Raw genomic sequence first — 5,631 nt, forward strand, 5'->3', positions numbered from 1 at the left:
GGCACGCGGAGCTTTGCTAGGCGGCGAGGCGGTGAAGGGACACGGCGCTTTGCTAGGCGGCGAGGGCGAGAAGGCACGCAGCGCTTTCTCAGGCGGCGAGGCGGCGAAGGCACGCGCTGCTCTGCCAGGCGGCGAAGGCACGCCGCGCTGTGTGAGGCGGCGAAGGCACGCACGGCTTTGCCAGCCGCCGAAGGCACGCAGCGCTTTGCTAGGCTGCGATGCGGCGAGGCGCCCAACGCAGGCAGTTCCTTGCTAGGCGCCCAAGGAACACGGCGCTTTGCTTGACGGCGACGGCACGCGCAGCTTTGCTAGGCGCCCAAGGCAGACGACGCTTTGCTAGGCAGCGAGGCGGCGAACGCACAAAGCGATTTGCTCGGCGCTCATTCGCTGCCTCGCACAAGAGCTAACCACTGTGCATGTTGGCTGTCTCACAAACAAGCAGACTGCTGCGTCTCTGCGCTGCCTCGCCAACTAGCAAAGTGCTGCCTCGCTTCGCCTCCACGCCAAAAAGCCATCCGCGATGCCACTGCACCACCTGGTGCACAAGCAAGGTGCTGCATCTCTTCGCTGCCTCGCACAATGAGCAACCACTGTGCATGTTGGCTGTGTCACAAACAAGCAAACCGCTGCATCTCTTCGCTGCCTCGCCAACAAGCAAAGCACTCGATCTGCTCGCCGCCTCGCCAGCATGCAAAGCGCCGCGTCTCTTGGCCGCCTCGCAAACTAAACGCTGCATCTGTTCGCTGCATCTGTTCGCTGCCTCGCCAAAAAGCAGAGCGCTGCGTGTATTCGCTGAGTGGCAGAAAGCAAAGCACAGCGCCTGTTCGCTGCCTGGCCAACAAGCAAAGCGCTCCATCTCTTCGCTGCCTCGCAAACGAAGGAAGCGCTGCGTGCCTTCGGCGCCTAGCAAAGCAGCGCGTGCCTTCGCTGCCTCGCCGCCTAAGAAAGCGCTGCGTGCCTTCTCGCCCTCGCCGCCTAGCAAAGCGCCGTGTGCCTTCGCCGCCTCCCCAATCGCTTCGTGCCTTCGCCGCCTGGCAAAGCGCCTAGCAAAGCGTCCTCAGCCTTCGCTGCCTAGCAAAGCTCCACGTCCGCTCGCCGCCTAGCAAAGCACTGCGTGCCCTCGCCGCCTCCTAGAGCGCTGCGTGCCTTCGGCGCCTGGCAAAGCGCTGCGTGCCCTCGCCGCCTCGCACAGCGCTGCGTCCTTGGGCGCCTGGCAAAGCGCTGCGTGCCTTCGCCGCCTCGCCGCCTAGCAAGGCGCCCTAGCCCGTCCACCACGATCAGATCGCTGCGTGCCTTCGCTGCCTCGCTGCTTAGCAAAGCGCCACGTGCCTTCGGCGCCTACAAAAGCGCCGTGTGCCTTCGGCGCTACTACGGCGTTTGCTAAGCGGCGAGGCGGCGAAGGGACGCAGCGGTGTGTGAGGCGGCGAAGGCAAGCAGCGCTTTGCTGGGCGGCGAGGCGGCGAAGGGCCGAAGCGATTGGGGAGGCGGTGAAGGGACACGGCGCTTTGTTGGGCGGCGAGGGCGAAAGGGACGCAGCGCTTTCTTAGGCGGCGAAGGCACGCGCTGCTTTGCTAGGCGCCCAAGGAACACGGCGCTTTGCTAGGCGGCCACGGCACGCGGAGCTTTGCTAGGCGGCGAGGCGGTGAAGGGACACGGCGCTTTGCTAGGCGGCGAGGGCGAGAAGGCACGCAGCGCTTTCTCAGGCGGCGAGGCGGCGAAGGCACGCGCTGCTCTGCCAGGCGGCGAAGGCACGCCGCGCTGTGTGAGGCGGCGAAGGCACGCACGGCTTTGCCAGCCGCCGAAGGCACGCAGCGCTTTGCTAGGCTGCGATGCGGCGAGGCGCCCAACGCAGGCAGTTCCTTGCTAGGCGCCCAAGGAACACGGCGCTTTGCTTGACGACGACGGCACGCGCAGCTTTGCTAGGCGCCCAAGGCAGACGACGCTTTGCTAGGCAGCGAGGCGGCGAACGCACAAAGCGATTTGCTCGGCGCTCATTCGCTGCCTCGCACAAGAGCTAACCACTGTGCATGTTGGCTGTCTCACAAACAAGCAGACTGCTGCGTCTCTGCGCTGCCTCGCCAACTAGCAAAGTGCTGCCTCGCTTCGCCTCCACGCCAAAAAGCCATCCGCGATGCCACTGCACCACCTAGTGCACAAGCAAGGTGCTGCATCTCTTCGCTGCCTCGCACAATGAGCAACCACTGTGCATGTTGGCTGTGTCACAAACAAGCAAACCGCTGCATCTCTTCGCTGCCTCGCCAACAAGCAAAGCACTCGATCTGCTCGCCGCCTCGCCAGCATGCAAAGCGCCGCGTCTCTTGGCCGCCTCGCAAACTAAACGCTGCATCTGTTCGCTGCATCTGTTCGCTGCCTCGCCAAAAAGCAGAGCGCTGCGTGTATTCGCTGAGTGGCAGAAAGCAAAGCACAGCGCCTGTTCGCTGCCTGGCCAACAAGCAAAGCGCTCCATCTCTTCGCTGCCTCGCAAACGAAGGAAGCGCTGCGTGCCTTCGGCGCCTAGCAAAGCAGCGCGTGCCTTCGCTGCCTCGCCGCCTAAGAAAGCGCTGCGTGCCTTCTCGCCCTCGCCGCCTAGCAAAGCGCCGTGTGCCTTCGCCGCCTCCCCAATCGCTTCGTGCCTTCGCCGCCTGGCAAAGCGCCTAGCAAAGCGTCCTCAGCCTTCGCTGCCTAGCAAAGCTCCACGTCCGCTCGCCGCCTAGCAAAGCACTGCGTGCCCTCGCCGCCTCCTAGAGCGCTGCGTGCCTTCGGCGCCTGGCAAAGCGCTGCGTGCCCTCGCCGCCTCGCACAGCGCTGCGTCCTTGGGCGCCTGGCAAAGCGCTGCGTGCCTTCGCCGCCTCGCCGCCTAGCAAGGCGCCCTAGCCCGTCCACCACGATCAGATCGCTGCGTGCCTTCGCTGCCTCGCTGCTTAGCAAAGCGCCACGTGCCTTCGGCGCCTACAAAAGCGCCGTGTGCCTTCGGCGCTACTACGGCGTTTGCTAAGCGGCGAGGCGGCGAAGGGACGCAGCGGTGTGTGAGGCGGCGAAGGCAAGCAGCGCTTTGCTGGGCGGCGAGGCGGCGAAGGGCCGAAGCGATTGGGGAGGCGGTGAAGGGACACGGCGCTTTGTTGGGCGGCGAGGGCGAAAGGGACGCAGCGCTTTCTTAGGCGGCGAAGGCACGCGCTGCTTTGCTAGGCGCCCAAGGAACACGGCGCTTTGCTAGGCGGCCACGGCACGCGGAGCTTTGCTAGGCGGCGAGGCGGTGAAGGGACACGGCGCTTTGCTAGGCGGCGAGGGCGAGAAGGCACGCAGCGCTTTCTCAGGCGGCGAGGTGGCGAAGGCACGCCGCGGTGTGTGAGGCGGCGAAGGCACGCACGGCTTTGCCAGCCGCCGAAGGCACGCAGCGCTTTGCTAGGCTGCGATGCGGCGAGGCGCCCAACGCAGGCAGTTCCTTGCTAGGCGCCCAAGGAACACGGCGCTTTGCTTGACGGCGACGGCACGCGCAGCTTTGCTAGGCGCCCAAGGCAGACGACGCTTTGCTAGGCAGCGAGGCGGCGAACGCACAAAGCGATTTGCTCGGCGCTCATTCGCTGCCTCGCACAAGAGCTAACCACTGTGCATGTTGGCTGTCTCACAAACAAGCAGACTGCTGCGTCTCTGCGCTGCCTCGCCAACTAGCAAAGTGCTGCCTCGCTTCGCCTCCACGCCAAAAAGCCATCCGCGATGCCACTGCACCACCTAGTGCACAAGCAAGGTGCTGCATCTCTTCGCTGCCTCGCACAATGAGCAACCACTGTGCATGTTGGCTGTGTCACAAACAAGCAAACCGCTGCATCTCTTCGCTGCCTCGCCAACAAGCAAAGCACTCGATCTGCTCGCCGCCTCGCCAGCATGCAAAGCGCCGCGTCTCTTGGCCGCCTCGCAAACTAAACGCTGCATCTGTTCGCTGCATCTGTTCGCTGCCTCGCCAAAAAGCAGAGCGCTGCGTGTATTCGCTGAGTGGCAGAAAGCAAAGCACAGCGCCTGTTCGCTGCCTGGCCAACAAGCAAAGCGCTCCATCTCTTCGCTGCCTCGCAAACGAAGGAAGCGCTGCGTGCCTTCGGCGCCTAGCAAAGCAGCGCGTGCCTTCGCTGCCTCGCCGCCTAAGAAAGCGCTGCGTGCCTTCTCGCCCTCGCCGCCTAGCAAAGCGCCGTGTGCCTTCGCCGCCTCCCCAATCGCTTCGTGCCTTCGCCGCCTGGCAAAGCGCCTAGCAAAGCGTCCTCAGCCTTCGCTGCCTAGCAAAGCTCCACGTCCGCTCGCCGCCTAGCAAAGCACTGCGTGCCCTCGCCGCCTCCTAGAGCGCTGCGTGCCTTCGGCGCCTGGCAAAGCGCTGCGTGCCCTCGCCGCCTCGCACAGCGCTGCGTCCTTGGGCGCCTGGCAAAGCGCTGCGTGCCTTCGCCGCCTCGCCGCCTAGCAAGGCGCCCTAGCCCGTCCACCACGATCAGATCGCTGCGTGCCTTCGCTGCCTCGCTGCTTAGCAAAGCGCCACGTGCCTTCGGCGCCTACAAAAGCGCCGTGTGCCTTCGGCGCTACTACGGCGTTTGCTAAGCGGCGAGGCGGCGAAGGGACGCAGCGGTGTGTGAGGCGGCGAAGGCAAGCAGCGCTTTGCTGGGCGGCGAGGCGGCGAAGGGCCGAAGCGATTGGGGAGGCGGTGAAGGGACACGGCGCTTTGTTGGGCGGCGAGGGCGAAAGGGACGCAGCGCTTTCTTAGGCGGCGAAGGCACGCGCTGCTTTGCTAGGCGCCCAAGGAACACGGCGCTTTGCTAGGCGGCCACGGCACGCGGAGCTTTGCTAGGCGGCGAGGCGGTGAAGGGACACGGCGCTTTGCTAGGCGGCGAGGGCGAGAAGGCACGCAGCGCTTTCTCAGGCGGCGAGGCGGCGAAGGCACGCGCTGCTCTGCCAGGCGGCGAAGGCACGCCGCGCTGTGTGAGGCGGCGAAGGCACGCACGGCTTTGCCAGCCGCCGAAGGCACGCAGCGCTTTGCTAGGCTGCGATGCGGCGAGGCGCCCAACGCAGGCAGTTCCTTGCTAGGCGCCCAAGGAACACGGCGCTTTGCTTGACGGCGACGGCACGCGCAGCTTTGCTAGGCGCCCAAGGCAGACGACGCTTTGCTAGGCAGCGAGGCGGCGAACGCACAAAGCGATTTGCTCGGCGCTCATTCGCTGCCTCGCACAAGAGCTAACCACTGTGCATGTTGGCTGTCTCACAAACAAGCAGACTGCTGCGTCTCTGCGCTGCCTCGCCAACTAGCAAAGTGCTGCCTCGCTTCGCCTCCACGCCAAAAAGCCATCCGCGATGCCACTGCACCACCTAGTGCACAAGCAAGGTGCTGCATCTCTTCGCTGCCTCGCACAATGAGCAACCACTGTGCATGTTGGCTGTGTCACAAACAAGCAAACCGCTGCATCTCTTCGCTGCCTCGCCAACAAGCAAAGCACTCGATCTGCTCGCCGCCTCGCCAGCATGCAAAGCGCCGCGTCTCTTGGCCGCCTCGCAAACTAAACGCTGCATCTGTTCGCTGCATCTGTTCGCTGCCTCGCCAAAAAGCAGAGCGCTGCGTGTATTCGCTGAGTGGCAGAAAGCAAAGCACAGCGCCTGTTC

This window comes from Apteryx mantelli, unplaced genomic scaffold, assembly GCF_036417845.1.
Source record: "Apteryx mantelli isolate bAptMan1 unplaced genomic scaffold, bAptMan1.hap1 HAP1_SCAFFOLD_92, whole genome shotgun sequence".
NCBI lineage: Eukaryota > Metazoa > Chordata > Aves > Apterygiformes > Apterygidae > Apteryx > Apteryx mantelli.